Source organism: Benincasa hispida, chromosome 8, assembly GCF_009727055.1.
Source record: "Benincasa hispida cultivar B227 chromosome 8, ASM972705v1, whole genome shotgun sequence".
NCBI classification, from domain to species: Eukaryota; Viridiplantae; Streptophyta; class Magnoliopsida; order Cucurbitales; family Cucurbitaceae; genus Benincasa; species Benincasa hispida.
The window spans coordinates 31,472,675-31,492,106 of NC_052356.1; the positions used below are offsets into that span (position 1 = coordinate 31,472,675).

Here is a 19,432-nt window from a genome sequence, read left to right on the forward strand (position 1 = left end):
AGTCAATTCGAGTCTGTATTCAAAGTTTTTGAAGAGTTTTGAGCCGTTCGTGATGAAATTTCAAAGCATGGGGATGCAGTTCACTTCAAGGAAGAAGAAGACCAAGCGTTGGTCGTATCGTGTAGCCTAAGCTAAATGGCCGTTTAGATTTGGCTAAACGATCAAGAAGAAAAGTTCTAATTCGATCGTGTAGCATTTACTAAACGATCGTATGGTTGATGCTAAACGAACGAGTAAAAAGTTTACTCGTTTAGTTTGTGTTGGCTACTCGATCGTGTAAATGATGAGGGTAAACGATTGTTGAGTATATGCTACTCGTTGTATGGTAGGTGCCTGCACTAAACGATCGTGAAGGCCAACATGCTTTATCACATAGTCACTGGCTACTCGGTCACTCGGTATATGATACTTGTCGCTTACTCCTCGATCGTCTAGACGATCATGCTTCATTGCATAGTTGTCGTCTACTTGATTGTTTAGGCATGCATTAAACTCGGTGCGTTGCACAGTCGAGTGGCTTTCATGCTTCATCACACAGTCAAAGATACTTGATCGTTTCTATATGATCGTGGTTACTAGACCAACGTTACTAAACGATCACAAGGAAAAGCTACACGATCAGTTGAATGAGGATTCATCTGGATGGTTTAAGACCTCATTCGCTTGTTTGAACCAGTCGGCTCGATGGTTCAATGTAATAGTTAGTTTTATATTGGATTTTGAGGCATATTATCCCAGTCCATCATTTTTTTTAATGTACATGAGATGTATGTTTGTTTATATGCCATAATGTATGATATATAGATTCAAAACCCACCTTAGGTTATGCATTTATTCATGCATCATCTTTATATTATAAGTATTATAATATAATAGATTGCATGATTAAATTACATTGAAGTATACTCATGCATCATATAATATAAGAGTTATATTTATTTATGCATTAAGCATATCCATTCATCATCTTTATATTATAAGTGTTATAGTATAAGGGTGTATGAGAGCATGTATGCTTGGTTCATTACTTAGCTATATAAGAGTTATATAAAGTAGTAATGGTGGTTGTTTTTAATTGTTTCATTTTTTGTAAGAGTTATAATTAATGAAATTAGAATTAAAATCAATAACCAAGAGTTGCATGCAAACTTAGGTAAAATCATGTTTTAGAAAGGTTTTAAAATTTGATTGAGATAGACCTAAGTTAATGGTTCTAATGAGATTAGAAACCTAAGTTTAATCTTTTAAATTGGTTTAATAGAATTAATTTGATTTGAATAAAAGATTAAATTTATAATAAATCTATCTATAAGGGACCTTTTGTCTAAGGTGGGTTATAGCTAGGCTGGGTATTTAAGCTGACGGAAACGGAACATTCCTACCTGGGAACCTACCTGGAAAAGTGAATTAGATAGATTTACTACAAGCATGCAATAGTTGATTATATGTTTGTTAAAGCATTTAATGAATGTTGATCAAAAGTTGTTTAACTTTCCAAAGTAAGAATTACTTTTGGGCAAACTTAAACAGTCATTTAGTTAAAATAATTAGCCGTGTTTTTTCTAAGTAAACTAAACCCTATGGTCATCCTAGTGAAATGAAAGTCTCTACCATGAATGAAGTTATATAACGAGACTAAACATTTCGTGGTCCGGTCCTATACAAAATTCTTTGTATAGGATACCCCGCTCACATGTCTCCACATGAATGATCAAGACCAGACCATTTGTAGCACTTTACAACACTTGTAACATCTACGAAGCGGGTCGTATTCGTAGTATAACCAGGATATGGTTTCCCTCATTTATCCATATACTACAAACCATTTAGGTTATCACTTAAGGCATGATCCACTTGTATGTCTCCACATGCATGCTTAAGTTACAAGGATAACCAGGGATCTTGGTTTATTAGTTTGTGGTTAATGCAACTAAAATATCTCATATTTCATAGACAATAGTGAAGAAAATATCTCATATTATTATATCACAAATGTTTGTTCATACACATGTTTACAAACTACAGGACCCTACGAGATTTAGGGCATCAACCCAAATATAGTGGAAATACTAAATTGAGCTGGTTTTGATTAAGAATGGAGATGGTTTGGAAAGGGTTTCGAATTTCGTAGAATTTTTGTAGAAGTGCTGAATGTTTGGCTAATGATTCAACCTAACACTCTAATTTATAAAGCTTTCATCTTGCAATCCCAAAGCTTGCATGAAGGTCGGCTTCTTCTTCATGAATTGAGTGGAATTGGATGAGTAAGGTATTTGCACCCATAGTGAAGATTTTCAACTTTTAGAAATTTCCATTTTGTGTTTTCAAAATTGATTTCAAAAATCAATTTACAAATAAAAAAATTATCTGTTTATGAGTTTGATAAAAATTAATTCAATTAATTAATTTTAAATAAAACTAATTAATTAAACCTTTTAATTAATTTTGTTAATTTAATATCTAATATTAAATTAATAAAATACTGATTTCGCTACAATGAATTTAATTTCATATAATTAATATTTAAATCATAATTTACACATTAATCGATTCTCCAATTTCGTTTAATTTTGATAAAATTAAATATTTTAATTGTATCAAATACAATTAATAGAAACCCTAATTTCAAATCTAATCAAGATTACTTAATTTGCTAATCCAAATTACAAGCTAGTAAAGGGACCTTATGGACCTAGAGATCAAGAGCTCGAACGATTTCACAATGGGTATTGGCATATTCTTTCATGATAGACATTGATAGACATCTATCACTGTCTATCATTGATAGAAAGCAGTGATAGAAGTTCAAAACAAGAAGTAAGAAAAATACTTAAACCAGTAGAAGTACAACAACTATTAATGATAGACGCTTATAGACTTCTATCACTATTTAGTAGTGATAGATATATATTTGTGTATATTACTAATAGAAATCAGTGACAAAAGTTCATTGAAGAAAAATACTTGAATAAGTGGAAGCACGAGGAACTAAATATCAGTGATAGACATTGATAGATGTCTATCTTATGACTATCACTAATAGACATTGATAATATATTATCCACTATGTATCAACGACAATACTTAATAAATATAATGCACAATGGGTAAAGCATTACAAACAACATTGGAAATAAAAAATGATAGCATATAGAACAATATCTATTATAAATTTCAAGAGAGTTGATTGTCAACAAGTAGAAATTTTTTTTTACAATTTATAAAAATTTAATTCTACGATCAAAATTAAGATTGAGATTGTAGTTAGAGAAATCTTAAAGTTAAAGCTTGGAGCACTGTCCATCAATGACTCGCGTCGTTGTCTTGTTTGTGGAAACTTCCTTGTCCTTCATTTCAAGTTTCTTCTTTGGAGAGATTTTCTTTATATTCTTGTCCACTGCCTTTCTTGTTGGTTTTTGTTGTCTTTTTGGCCTTACATTCTCAAGGGGACTATCATTTAACATTTTTTATTCTAAACCTTTAACGCTTGCCCTTATCTTCAACAATCTGAAATTATTGTAAGAAAGAATATTAATAGTAGACAATGATAAACTACTATTAGTGTCTACCGATGATAGACAATGGTAGTGTTTTATCACTTAGTGTATCTCTTGACCTTCCATTATTTAACATTATCATTCTAATTGAGTAAAAAGATGGAACTAACAAAACTAATCTATCAAAGCAATAAACATTTTAGAACTAGCACAACCGATCTACTAGAGCAAAAAACTATAAATAGAGTATAAATAGACAGTGAAGACCACTATCACTATCACCATTAATCAATGATATGCAAATATAGTAAATACTAGTATATATAATAATACTGCTATATAATAACTATATATAAACATAACATTATATAACAACACTATAAAAAAAACCAAGCAAGAAGTTACTATCAGTTTCTAAGATAGAAAGATAGAACACTATCACTGTCTATCATTGAAAGACAATGATAGTTGTCTATCACTGTCTATTACACGTTTTAAGATAGACAATGATAGACAACTATCATTGTCTATCATAATCTTGAACACCACACGTTGGACTAGGATAACAAAATATTACATGTTGCACAGATTCGACATCCACTCTATACAACAGGCAACTAGAGAAGACATCAACATGTCGGCAATGTGAGTTTTAGACAAGTTGGTAGGTAATTATGGAAAATTCTCCACAAAAAATATTTCACCTTACTTGGAATCTTTGCATTCCAAACCTTCTTCCACCAATTGGAATAACCGAACCACTCGAAGAATGATGAGATTCTCTAAGCTCTTGAGCAACTCTATATCCACTCTTAACAGAATACCTATCCCACTTGCACTACAAGAAATAACGGATATGATAGCTAACGAAAAAGGCTATAAAAGACCTTTTATAGCTTTTTTCGAAGGTCCTGACAGACCATGTTATTAAAAGTCTGAGACTTCTTATAGCGTTTTTGTAGAGTTATATTGGATGCTATAATAAAGTATGAAGATATAGCTTATTTACTTTCCTATAAAAACATTTTATAGCATCTTTTATTAAAGCTATAGTATGTTTATATATCTAAAATAATACGCTATCTTTAACTTATAATAGCACTCTTTTACCGCTATAATATACTATTCATAGCTTTAATCTCACACAATAGTAAAGTTATTTAGACTTTTCTAATAGCTATAATTACTAGAATAATCTTTTGATAGCACTTTTTTTCACTATATAAATTTTGTTATAACTTTGCTCATGCTATAAAAGGTACAATTTTTTTTTCTCAACAAGAATAATTTGTATATAATTTTTCATATTTGTGTTAAAAATAAACTCGTGACTCGAGCCACATATTAAATACTTAACACATTAAATACAAAGACTTTCATTCTTAATTGAAGTTTTATAAATCTATTAACATTACAAAAATATATATATAATCATTTCCTAGAACAAAGTATATAAATGATACAAAATAAAGTAATATATCTTTCATGTTTATTTTTGTAAGTAAATAAAATATTTTGCAAGCTTTCTTTGTTCACTATTAATTCTTAAGATTTTCTTGATCTCCCAATGGAAATTTCTTTTGAAGGTTGATTTGTACATTTTGATGGACACCTATAAAATAAAAAAAAATAAAAAAAAAAAAAAAAAAAGAAAAAAAACTAAACTTTTTAAAATGCACTAGTATTAAAAAAAATAACACTAATATCGACAAAGTCTTCAAGATCCCTCCAAGATCCTCATTCGTAAGGAAAAATCAATGGAGTATCATTGCAGAAGCATTCTTCCTTTTCTGTTCAAAGTGATCTTCAAAACCATTCATCTTCCCTTTTGAAAGTGGTGAACATCGAAACCCCAAAGAAACTTCAAGATCTGCAGATGACCAAAGATTTGATTCTCAACAAAAAAATGTCTTCTACACCTCAACCAAATCAGACAACAAATGTTACAATTTTGAAGAAACCACATAACCAAGAAATCTTAACCTGAACATATAATTCTAAAACATAGAAATTAGATTTAGAATAAAAAATAACATACCCCCAATGAACATCTCAACTAGCATCCAATCCCCCTCTCTATCTTCATATGTGAGCATAAACTCAGAGATCCATCCAAACATTTAGATAGATTCCTTACCCGTTCTTGGTCTCCACTTATTAAGAAGTTGGATTTCTGAACAAAGCACCTCAATTCATGTCTACTCCTAATTCATAGAAAAATAAAAACTACACATAAATTAGATATTTCACTTTCAACATAAATCCTAGTGAGTTGTATCTCCATCCATATGCAGAGCCTCATTTCATTCACCTACAAAAATAATTACAAAACAAAATTATACAACTTTGCAACTTTGTTTCAATTGATGAACTATGCAACTTTGCAAAAGCTGATATTGCAAGTATCCTAACAGAGCAGCCTCATCATCTTTAACTTTACTTAGGAAATTCAATAAGATTATTATCTCAATGACGGTAACTTAGACAATTCAATAAGGTTCTTTAACTTTACATTGGCTCTAACATGGCTAACATACTAAATTTACATAAAATGAATATCATCAACTTTGTTTTTCTAAGTACAAACAACTTCAAACTTAATACCCAAACTAGCCATATCAAAATAATTTTGTGCAATGGTTGAAGGGTTTTTAAAAAATCTAGCTATCAAAATATAAGAAAACAATTTGGAAACAAAAAACAAACCAACTCATAATCTAGAGCATGTTAAGGATGCAAACACAGTCAGCCACGTTACCAAAGGAAAATCCACTCAGCAGCTTCGTCACCAGTGCAAGACTTCATAAATTACAGTCTTACCTCTTTACCAGAAGAATAGGATTTACCAAAAGAATAAGATGGTTACAACAAGTGTCTAACCTCTTTTGTTGAGTTATTCTTGCATTCCCAAATTAGGGATTCCATATTGTATAAATACAAACACCTATGTACATTTCATATACAAGAAATTATAAAGGAAAAGTTGGCTTGCCACTGTCGTGTATCGTCTGCCTGATTGAAACTATCGTTTACCTTTTCTGATACTATCATCTACCTCATGACGCTATCGTCTACACGATATCATCTATCGTCTACCTCCTGACATCATCATCTACATGATATCGTCTTATCTCTTGACGCTATCGTCTACCTCCTTCAGACATCATCGTCTACCTCCTCTAAACGCTATCGTCTATCTCTTGACGCTATCGTTTACCTTGTCTAAGTGCTATCGTCCACCTCTTGACACTATCGTCTACCTGTTGACGTTATCGTCTACCTCTCCAGTACTATCGTTTACTGTCCCGTTGTATACCTCTTCAAACGACAACGAGCACTTCGACTTCCCGCGTGAGTCTGCCATCTCCTTCAACCTCACACTTTAACTGAGCAAACATCAAGCTTCCTTACACACATCTCCAACAACGTAAGACAAACCAAGTTATTTAAGGGAATAAGTCAACAACATTCATGGAATATGTCTAGCTACTATTGTAAGGGGAAATCTTCTTAGTCAATTCCATACCATGGAAAGAAACAAAGAGAACACAAAATAGTGCAAGGAAAAACTAAAACAGAATACAGAATAGCGCAAGAAACAAAGGCATCAGCTTGCTAACTAATTCCAAAAGGTTAAATAAATAATTATTACTCCAAAGTTCAGCTTGCTCGGCATAAACTTCATTGTTCGGCTTTTAATGTGTTTTCTCTTATAAGAGACATAGTTTTTTAAAACATTAACTCATATTGATAACAAACATCACAAATATTATTCTTGTATTCAAAGGTTTAAATTTTGACATAAATATCACAAATACATCTCATCCAAGATGATTTCAAACATTTCCACCAACCTTTTTGTATATTGCATTCACCAACCTCAATTCTCTCCCCCTCTTCAAACCCATATAGAGATGCACAGTTTCAAATTTTAAGTCAATAATAAAAACTCACAAAAATAGAGGAATCCACTTCCAACTGACATTTCAAATTTTTTAACATGTCTATTTTCAAATTCCAAGTATATCTCTACCAATGCCATTAAACCTTCACAAATCCTATACAAAGATATGATATTCGCTAATGATAGAAAGCAAATAAATGAAGTGTGTAATTATTTGTAATGTATGTTGCACACAGGAACAGAAAAACAAAGCTGGGGGAAGTGCTTGTTAGTGTAGAAAATTCTAAATGGCGTTTTCCCTTCTTCCATGTTTTCCATAGTCATCAACGAACATTCAATGAGAAGTGACATCAAGAGTTAAATCCCTCTAGTGCTATTGCAATTCACTTAGCTGAAAAAATCTTCTTCAAGTTCACAAAAACTCAAATGCAATCATTCTTAATACAGAAATTTTGACTGTTTAAACTTCAATAGAAAGATGCATATGATAGTCAACAGTACAAGTATGGTAATGGAATGTATGTTTTTAACATATTCTTGTTGAAGAGACGACCACGAACACAAACCTTGTACACACAGTTAATACCATACCCCCTCTGCCGATATTGGTAGTAGGCATGATATGTGTGGAAATCATGTCCTGTCGGTGCAATTAAGTGATGAGATAAAATTGGATCGATTGGGTCATTTCCATGAGAAATCAGATTGAGAAGGCAGTCGATGTTTAATATTACTAGACACAAAAAGGTAATACCAACTATTCTTTAATATAACTACATGCATCAAAATTAGCAGTAAGCATAAAAGACTAACCAGCTCTAGCCTCTCATTTCCTTGTTTTATCAAGTACTTCAATGTGATTTTTTGGAATATGCCTCGCCAAGTCATCAATAACTCCACCTTGGACCATAACTTCATACCCTTTTTTACCTGAATTTGTTTTTCTAAAATGCTTTAGGAGAATCAATGTATTCAGAAAGTGAACAATAAAAATCAATAGTACATTCCTCAATATGTTAATTATATCATTTTAGTATACTAAAATCCTAAATAAAATCATCAGCAAGACAAAAAAAAATCTTATAACAAATTAAAAAAAAAAAAATCCGTAATCACAAGTTCCCACAATCGGATCTCAACACAACAACAAAGAAACAGTAAGTTGCAGAGCTATAGCCTTCGCGTTTGATAAGATAATTTCCCCAAAACCATCAAATAAACAAACAATAACGAAGCCCTAACAATAAAAGACTCAATCAAGCACCAAAGAAATAATCAGAGCCTAGATTCCTCGATCATGAACAAAAATTAAACACAGATCACAAATAAAATTCCTCAACGATGGAAACAGAAAATAAAGAACAAACAAACAAACAAAACAGATCAAAGGGCAAACAACAGTATCTGAAAGCTGGATCCAATGAAGAAACACAAGAAATGATAAACAATAACACCAAATCACCTTGCATGGATGGTTCGATGATGTAGCCGTTCTTCCGGATAGTTTTGACCTGTTTTGGTAGGTATTGGAGGCTCCGACGTCGGCCTTGGTACGAAGTGGTGCTCCTCATTTGACATGACTGAAGATTTTTTTCTTCTACAGCTTACGAGAGCTTCTTCCTCTGTTTTGAGAAGTGAGATTTCGGTGGAAGTAGCATACAAAAATTGGGTACTGAGACACCGCCGGACCTGGGAGCCATTTGAGACCTCAAACGAGCTTCATTCTCAAAACCATATGTGCATGATTTTTTCTCAATCCCAGATCTATTTTTAAATCCTCGAATACAAAAATTGGGCCCATGGCACTTCTATCACACCTGCTCCCCTTTCACCAATACTTACTACCTTTAGCCCTTTCATCAGTACTTACTAACTTTACTTACTTACTTAACTCTTGAAGTGCCAACCTGATGAAACATTATTAACTTATACAATGGATTCACATTAGGAATGTCCAACATCAACTTTCATACATCCACACGTTTATCATACCATAACACAATATTTACAGATATCGTATTTACAACTGGCCCAAATTATACTAGCAAAACCCTGACTTCCCCACATCATGTGTACATCAGTATAAACCATTAACCTAAGTTCTTCCAACTAGTCGGGTCTGTCAGTGGCAAGCAGTAGCAGGATCAACCTCGAGGAATCTGCTACATGGGAAGTGAAAACATGGGAAAACTATAAACTAGTTGCCCAATAAGTGACTCAAGAAAAGTAGAACAGTTCATGCTTCTTGAAATTTAATCACATAAACCATACTGAAATCATTCACAAGTAACTTGGTAAAATCATACCTTAAAACATAGCATCCTACTTTTGAAAAGTACCGTTAAACCTTAGTTAAGAACGAATGTTCATAGCTGAAGCTCCCAACGTCCTTTGTATGGCCATGAGACCCATACTTCGGCCTCATTAAGTCATGTCTTGGGTACGTGTACGTGGAGTTTACTAAGTACGGTCAACACCTTAGGTACTATTACCGAGGTATCTTCTCATAGAGGTTAAAGCATAACATAATTTTCATCATAAAACGTTGTCACATTTTTGTATGTATGCTTCGTAAATTAGGAATATTAGCTTTTGAAATATTGAACATTCAACCTTAGCATGCGTTTAAACAAGTATAATACTTTACATAGCTTTAAACATCTTACTTTGGATATGCTATGTAATTTCATGTGCCATATGCATAATTTGTAGTTGTTTGGAAAACACATAAACTTTAGTATGAAATTCCATTGGAAATGCATGAACTTTCATATGCATAAAACTTCGGAAACATTTTAGTCACTCACTACTCGTCTGGGCTCTTAATAGTTTGTAGGCTTCTTCTAGCTCCTCTTATCCCGAAACAACATAATTCGTTGTTAGATTCCTTAGAATTCCAATCAAGATGCTTAAAATAGTTTGTTTACTAGCGAGACCTTCATCAACGAGATCATCACTAGCAATATTACTACTAGCGAGATCATCACTGGGAGATCAACACTAGCGAGACCACACTAGCGAGACCATCACCAGCAAGAACCTCACTAGTGAGACCATCCTCATGAGTGAGACTACCCTCATAAGCGAGACTAAGCACAAAACTAGCAAGACTTTCATTCTTAGCGAGACTTATCATCATCAACGAGACTTAGCTACAATCCGACATTACTCGATTAACTACTAAAGAAACATCCAAAATACAAAGTGGAAGAGGGAATAGAGGGAAAAAATCGACTGGAGGTTGAAGGTGGGTAGAGTCTTTCTGACCTAAAGGGAAGAACATATATATAGGGCAAGGTCACAACGTTGCAACGCTGCCTTGCACGTGCGTGTTCATAATGTTTGACGCGTTGTAACGCTGCCTTGTTTTGTCCAACATAGATATCTACTGCCTTATTGCGCAACACTCCATCTAGGGGTGTTTTCGTCCGTTCATGTCCCTTTGAAGTCCGATTTCTCAAATTAGCTCCTAATTGTTCCAAATTAACCCCACATAGCTCGTAACGACTGATTCTACCTCCAAGATGCTCAATACCTACAAAATCATCCAATAAACACATTAAACTTAGTAACGACCTAGAATTAAGCAGAGGAAAATAACACATTTTTGGTGTTATCATTTACTCACTTCATTCACCTAATCGACACATTTTCACACACTCATTCCTTTTCAAAACCAAAAAGTGCTTCAAATATTTGTCTCCTTAATCTCGAGGAGAGTATAAATCAAAAGGAAGAGAGGAAATTAAGACAAGGAAGAAAGACAATCAAGATTAGGGCAAGATGGGAAAAATAAAAATTAGAAATGATGAGGAGGAATTCGAAATGTTAAAGCGGGATTGTGAGCACCCATTCATTTTTATTCTTTCGCCTTTTTTTTCCTTTCTTTTAGGATTTTTTTCCCCACTCTTTCATAGCCTAACTTACAAAAATGGTATAATAAAAAGCTATAAAAAGAAGTATTTCTTGTAGTGTTATCAGAATGCTTGATCTACCTATCCAAATCCAAAGCACTATACACTAAGATACTAACAAAAACATTCCAATCAACAGGGAGAAACAAGTTTTTGACTTAATCTACATCCCACTAATTCCCAAAATCCAATACATCAGCCACAACTAAAGCAGAATCTCCAAAATTGAGGGTAATAGGCCAAAGATAGGTTGGACGTAGGATCCACAAATTGTTGAAAATCCGACTCAAAGATCCCACTCCCACCTCCTTCCTAATTCCTATCTTCAACAGAAGGGATTTGAATCCTGACGGAAGCGTATGATCACATTCTTTGATTTTTTTGGTAAAATTAATAATGCAAAAATAAACAGAAAGTTAAGCATCATACCTTTACCGATCCACAACTGTCTACGAGATCTTCCTTGCTATGACTCGATTCGATTTGGGAGAACCACTCTTAAAAGATGAGAGGGAATAGGGAAGAACAATTTTTAGAAAACACTTCTCTAAAAATTGGGAGAATTTTTTAGGAGAAAATTCTCTATAGAATAACTGTAAAGATTATGTTGTAAAGTGTAGAAGTGATTTCAATGAGGGTTCCATAGGGCCCTATTTAGATCTCTAGTGGGTCATTCCTAATCCTATTAGGAGAATTCTCAATATTCAATAATATCTAATAAAAAATATCTTTCCATTTAATATCTCATATTAAAAGATTTAAAATATTCTAATCATATTTAAGTATTTATCTTCTATAGATTTTCTTTAATTTAATCTCATTAAAAAATAATTAATTATTTGAATCATATTCAAATAAAATAATTCTCCATATTATAAAGCTATAATTTAAATCTCATCCAAATAAACTTTATAATAAAATATGTATTTAATTGTATCCAATACAATTAATATTTTCCCATATAAATTTGAATATTTCAAAATTTTCTTTCAACATATTTGATTCTTGTTGGCAAGGGAATTTTAAGGACCTATAGATTATAAGTTCCAATTATAATACAAGATTAATTAATTAAACTCTTTAATTAATTTAACATTTATTTAAGTACAAGGCAAACCACTATAGACCTATAGTTAAAGTCTTATGCACTATAGGACAAGTTGTGTCCATGGATATAATCAGTATAAGTAAGTTCATCCTTTACGAGTTGTTCATAATTACAGCTGAGTCAAAATGTCCATTTCACCCCTATAATTACCTATTTTCTTTAAGTACCACCGATTCCTCTAATGAGTAATTTGCTCATGGTAAAACCATAAACTAAGTCCCTCTCGGGCCAGGGGAAGGGTAAAGCCCCTTGTTCAAGACCTGAAATCAACATTTAAGGAAACTACTCATCAACTTACATTATGTGGGAAGGAGCGAATTCAATCTTGTGAAGTTATGTTTTCAGCTCCCCATTTAGTCAAGTCCTCAAAATGGTAGGTTTATTAAGTTGGCAACTCAAGCCACTCTCACCTTACAAATCAAAAGACTGACTTCATAGATAGAAGTTCATAAATTACTTAGGATTAGGATTGAGTTGCATATGATCATCATGTGAAATATAAATCTCATCAATTAACGGATTTACAAAGAGAGATTAATTATTTCACGATCTTATACAAACTCTTTGTATACGATACCTCCACTCACATGTCTCCACATAAATGGTTTGGATCAAATCATTTAGGACTATTACAAAGTAGATCGTATCTATATTGTCACAAGGATACTATAGACCTTTAGGTTATTTCTTGAACATGATCCACCTCGTATGTCAACTACATACTGTTCAAAGTTACATATAATAACCTTAGATTTTTTGGTTAATGGATAAATCAATATTGCATAATTAATAATTTAATTAATTAAATAATAAATTACGAGACTTATGGCACAAATCCCAACATCAAAAACTTTAAACCCCATGTTAACCACCTCTAGGAGAGAGAAATTTGGGGCGAGACCTTGGATCTCAACAGGTTTGATCGAGCAAAATAGTGTCTTTTCAGCTGTTTAGCCAACAGGGAATTCGGGTTACAAAGTAATTGCCAGAGTGATAGCTTTAAATTTGTGCAATCTCGCTCTACTTAGATCGGGATCATTCTCTAGTTTATGTACTTATTTAGTGATTTTACGTTATCGATCATATAAGAGGTAGAGTGGAGCATTAGAGTCGAAATGGTACTAGGATCAAAATGGATCAAAATGAATCAAAATGGAGCTCTAATGCATCAATGGAGAAATAAGAAAGCAAAATTACCAAAATGCCCCTAGAGAAATGAAGCGACATCACGCCTGGTGCTTTTTTTCGCGAGCATATCATTTGGGAACTAAAGGCAATGTTGCAGCGCTACGTAGATGGACAAGCGACATGTGCGCTAGTGTTGCACTTTGATAATAGGGTCTGTGCTCCCTTTAGCACTGCGACGCCTGCTCGTCTTTATAAATACTTTTCTTCTTGCGATTTAGGGTCTCTTCGACCGAACCAAACAAAATTTCATAGTTTCTCTCTATCATGTTGGCCATTTTTATATGTTCTTCCTTATATCTTCCATTGGGACTTCCATCAATTATTGTTCATTGATTTGAATGATGATTAGTGGTTAGAAGTTAGTTTTCTAACATGGGTTAGATAGCTTTTCCCTTTTTAGATTAATTATGAGACTTGTCCTTCATTGTAAATTGTTCAAACACTATTGATTATGGGTTTTACTTTGAATTTATTGATCATGAGTTGCATTATTTTGATTATTGATTGATAAGCAATGCTTGATTGTGTAATTCCATGCTTTAGATTTATCCTTGATTAAGGTAATAAATTATAGGGAAGCAAATGGTTGGATTAACTTGCTTATTGTAAGTATTGCTTTAATCAACTTTGATGTAAAACCATACTGAATGACTTTAGGCGATTATAAATTGATTTGTTCATCGAGCGTATTCCCCTAGCTTAATGCGATTAGTTCAAATACTTAGAATGGATTCTTCAATGCGTATCGGTTAATTAGATAATTAGGACTATTGATTAGGATTCTAATCATTTTGGTTGGGCTTAAGCAAGGAAGGTCGATCTAGAGTTCAATGATCAATTAGAATTGGGAAAACATCACATCAAACCTAGATCTTTTCATTATTAATTCTCACAAATCTCTCTCTTACTCTCGTTCAAACATTTACCATCAACAAACCTCCCTCCCCCATGGTTACCTTGGGGTTATAGACAGCCTATCTAAGAAACACAAAGGTTTTCTATGGATTCAACTCGTACTTTCACTATTGCATAATTAAGGAAGGAACAGAACTTTATTTGATATGATCAAAAGGACTCGACACCTTTTTGATTCAATCACAGACCAACTTTGCTAGAAGAGCATGGTTAAACGTAACCAGATTCTGAAAGTTTAAACCTCCTTCCTGCCTCAGAAGATACAACTTCTCCCACAAAGCCTAATGGATTTTCCTATCGTCCAGACTCAAACCCCACCAGAACCTGGCCGCGATCTGCATTAACTCCTTATAGAAACTCACCGGAAGTTTGAAAAACCCCATCACGTACGTCAGAATGGCCTACATCACACTCTTACTAAGGATTTTCTTGAAGAGCTTTCAACACTTTCTCCTTAACACTACGGAGATCCCAACTTTTATTTCGAGAAAAAGAAGGCATCCCCAAATATAAATTAAAAGAATTTACCATACAAAATTTGAAAATCCCCAAGGCTATCATGATTTTCTCTAGAAAGGTCCATTCATAAACCTAATTTTATTGCATAATAACTTTGGGACCTTTCCTTTCAGGATTCAGAAAACGCAGACACTCATATCTGATAACAAAATTATCTAAAATAGATCTCCAAGCCATGAAAGCCGACTATACTTCTCCCTTTTCAACTCCTTGGACAAACACAAAATTAGGTGATTTTTAGATGCAAGACAAATATATAAGAGATTATTGCATCAATGAATTCTTAATTAGTACAGTAAATAGTAGACATAACAACATAAGAAAATGATTTCTCCTTTTCAATGTGCACAGAAAAACATGATCCTAGTAAACATAATGATGGAAAATCCATCGTGTTAGTCCTCGAATTTTCAAAAAGATATATTTGATCTCAATTTTTTTCGAAACCTAACTTTTTATTCTTTGATTTTTAAGAATATAATTGTATTTGAACTTTAATTTTTGAAATATATCTTTTTTTAATCACCGAGGTTTTAATAATAAACTTAAAAAGTTATTTAAGTTTTAAATTAAAAAATATTTTAAAAAGTATCTCTTATTTCTAAAATTATTATTTAAAAAAAAAATCAAAATGTCGTATAATTATTTAAAATAATAAAAAAAATTACTTCAATATGATGACATTTTTAAAAAATTCAAGAATTAAAAAGCTACATTTTAAAAAATTAGGACGAAACACACATATTCCTAAAATTTCGAAATTGGTATCAAAAGACTCCAATATTTCATAAAGATAGACTATTCCCACACAAATTATTTAACTTTGAGATGGACAATATTATATGTAAATTTACATCTATGTTTTACTCAAATTTCTACCTTTGTATATCAAGAATCAATATCAATGATTTTTGTTGTTACATGTTAAATTTATAAAATCAAAGTAACATTTAAATTAATTATAATTATTCATTAAAAACAACGGCACTATGAAATTCTCTTAATAGTTGAATTCCATTATTCAAGTCTTGAAATCAGTATTCAAAGAATTACTTATCTAATTTCACTATATAGGAAGGAAGGAATTAAATATTGTAAAATTACATTCTTAGCTCCCTACACTACAAGAAAAACCACCTTTTTTGACGTTTGTAATTTTAATTACTTGACGTTTTTATGAAAAAATGTCAAAAAAATAAGTATTTTAAAGAAAAAACGTCAAGAATTATTTTAAAAAGCAGAAGTTGTACCTTTTTTCTGGAAAATACAGTACTTGACTTTTAAAAATGAAGTTCAATTAATGATTTATTGATATTTTAAAAACGTCAAGAATACTAGAATATCTAGGACAGCATTATAACGGCTAAAAAATGAAAAACGCATGTGCCTCGTGCAAACAGCATTGTACTTGCAACGCTTCGGGTTTTGACGGAAAAATAGTGCGAGGTTCCAAGCTTCGAGCTTCGTTTAATTCTGTAGTTCCCTCAAAAGCCGCTTCCTCTCCGTCGATTTGTCGTTCCGATTCCCAAACCACTTACAATATTCTTCCAGAAATCTGATATCGACCTCGCCATGGAATGCGCCAATGCCAATGGTAATTTCCCCTTTCAATATTATTTCTCGATTATTCCTCTTTCTCTGATCTCTCAATTTCTTCTTCTTCTTCTTCTTCTTCTTCTTCTTCAATTCAATTCAAGGCCCGAAGAAGCCCTACACCGTGCTCTACAGAACCAAGCACTGGAGCATTACTGATTATTATTCATGGGGGATCCCTCTGGCTTTTCTCTAGATGAATCGATTCTCCATGCTTCTGATTCACAAACCTGGCGAAGGTTTTCTTCTCTATCTCCTCGCCTTCCTTCTTTCCCTAATTTTAATTGTCTTCTTTCTTTCTCTATATTTTCCTTTCTGTGTTCTGCCCGATTTGAAATTTTAGGGTCTTGTTTTTATAGAGATGGCTGTTCTCCAAGATCGTGGAAACCTAAGACAAAGTGGAGGATGGAAGCGTTATCTTTAAGAAATCACAGAGTTTCAGGTTTTGTGAAGAGGGTATCATGATCGAAGGAGAAACTGATCATGCCTAAGAATATTTGAGGATTGTGTTCAGTGGTCCGTTACTTTCAATATTTTATTTTCCTTTTTCATTTTGTGAATATTTTCCCTTATAAAATTTAAGGTGATTCTAGTTTCTTAGTCCTTAACAAATTCTTGTGTTTTGAAGTTATGCATACAACTCAGGGGTTCTCAGTTTTACTTTTCTTGTTTTTAACTTTTTCCACTCTCGGATGAACTTTCTCATTTTTTATTTTATTAGGGGTCTTGCTTCCTTGAAAAACTCCCTGTTTGTTATGAAGCTATGTTCAAGGTCTTTCTGTTTGTTAGAATGAGTTTGTAGGGACACTTTATATCAAGGATAAAGAAACTAAAAAAAGAAAAGAAAAGGTAGTAAGTCGGATGCAAAGTTTCCCTGGATGGATGAACAATTTCAGAATTTTTCTAGATCAACACTTTTTTTTCTTTTTCTTTTTCTTTTCTTTTTTTAATTGATATTTCCATGTTTTCCTCAAACTATGTCATGGACTCATGCTTAAATCCAGTGGAGGGGATGCTATTTTGGCATTAAATCAATCTCGGTTTTTTATATATCTAACTATTGACATAAGCTAACATTTTGAGCCAATTTGCAGATTGGGCAATACATCACCTCCAACGGTGGTGTTGTAACTGCTGAAGAACTTGCACCATATCTGAATTTGTCAGGAACATGGTAAGTTTCAAACTGAAACTGATAGGGGTTGGGGTACCAATAGAAAATAATTGATATTTTTTTAAAGATGTAAACAATTTGGTTGAGGTTGCCAATCATTATTTCTCGACGACTATTTGACAATAGGTGGAATGGAATCAACTCATATTTAAGTGTAATTCAAATATTAGTTTTCTTTATGATTTTGTTTCATCTTCTTGATGATTGCAGGATGATGAGTCGTACATTTTACCAGTTCTTTTACGTTTTAATGGCCAACCTGAAATTGATGAAGAGGTATGTTTAACGAGGTATGAAATGCTTGAATGGATACAATTAGCTCAATCTACCCATATTTGATGCCAATAATATGTGAACACAAGTCTATTGCTAGGTTGAGGCTTGAAGTGTTATGCTAGTTATTTCGTCCATTGAGGCTTGAACACAAGCCTGAAATTGGTGTTAGTTATTTTGTCTAATGGATACAATTATGCTAGTTATTTCGTCTATCCCAGAAAGCACAATCTACCCATAGTTGAGGCTTGAACACAAGTCTGAAATTGATGAAGTGTTATTTCGTCTTTAGGGATGAGTGAAGAGGAAGTTTCTTATTACCAGAAGATTTTGGCTATTCATGTGTCGGGTTTTGACGTTCCCAAGCCAATTAAAACCTTTGAAGACTGGATTTTCCCCTCAACTTATGAATGCTATAAAAAAGCAAGGGTATGAGAAGCCTACTTCTATACAGTGCCAAGCTATGCCAATTGTGCTTTATGGGAGAGATATCATTAGAATAGCAAAAACTGGTTCGAGTAAGACTACTGCTTTTGTTCTTCCAATGATTGTTCATATTATGAATCAACCTAAATTTGATCAGTTTAAAGAACTGAAAGCTGGGTGTGAGATAGTTGTTGACTTTCTTTTTAGTTCTCATCTTGAGAAAAGTTTTCTTACATTCAGTTTAAATACAAGCTGAACAAATTATAAGCAACAATAATGGTTATATAAGCAGCAAAGATTAATATACATAAAAAGATGAACAACAAGAAAAGAGGAGCATAAACTTAAGAATTCATATTGGGTTGACTGTTACAATTATGTTCCTTATATTGTTTTGGAAGTGTCCATATGGGTAATATTATTTCGTTGATGTAGGTGCTCAAAGCGACGAGTTCAAGGTGAACTATGTTATTCTTGTGGAGGTAGGAGCATAATGAGCGAGATTTGGCGAGGATTACTTCTTACAGGATTGATAGGTGTAATTTTTTTTAAATTGTTCATAGAGGGGATGAGGGTTGATTGTACAATAGGAATGTATTCATGTGGGGGTTGATAATTATACTTTTGAAATTGTCATATGGGGTTGATTATAATGTTGGAATTATTCATATGGGGTTTACCGTATTCTTTTTAACTTAGAAATACTTTATGAGGTTGTAATATTGAGAATGTTAAAGAAGTGAAGTTTTTATAAAGATATTGGTGGAAATTTGGTTGATATATATAACATTGAAAATGCGTGTATTGTTTATTTAATTGATGAATATATGTCATATATATACCAAATGTGGTTTGGATCAAAATACAGGAGCAATTATAGGTAAAAACGTCAATATTACAGATTTTTCTAAAAAATTCACA

The 19,432-nt window shown here is 32.7% G+C and overlaps 2 long non-coding RNA genes across 6 annotated transcripts; one reads left to right on the forward strand and one right to left on the reverse strand.

Annotated features, from left to right (window-relative positions):
- Positions 1–5,202: 5,202 nt before the first annotated feature.
- Positions 5,203–9,219, reverse strand: LOC120083745. Of its 3 annotated transcripts, none has more exons than XR_005483529.1 (4): positions 8,864–9,219; positions 8,215–8,331; positions 5,536–8,041; positions 5,203–5,367 (listed from the first exon to the last, which is right to left on the reverse strand). It is a non-coding gene; the product is annotated as an uncharacterized LOC120083745 (long non-coding RNA). The 3 variants fall into 3 exon arrangements; XR_005483531.1 differs by having other exon boundaries at positions 5,536–6,914; positions 8,864–9,213; XR_005483530.1 differs by having other exon boundaries at positions 5,536–5,808; positions 8,864–9,192.
- A 7,208-nt stretch (positions 9,220–16,427) lies between these two features.
- LOC120082646 lies at positions 16,428–19,268 on the forward strand. 3 transcript variants are annotated; one of them, XR_005483239.1, is made up of 7 exons: positions 16,429–16,639; positions 16,743–16,877; positions 16,998–17,154; positions 17,733–17,812; positions 18,023–18,102; positions 18,378–18,603; positions 18,947–19,268. It is a non-coding gene; the product is annotated as an uncharacterized LOC120082646 (long non-coding RNA). The 3 variants fall into 3 exon arrangements; XR_005483238.1 differs by having other exon boundaries at positions 16,430–16,639; positions 18,023–18,088; XR_005483237.1 differs by having other exon boundaries at positions 16,428–16,639; positions 18,023–18,603.
- The last annotated feature ends 164 nt before the right edge of the window (positions 19,269–19,432 follow it).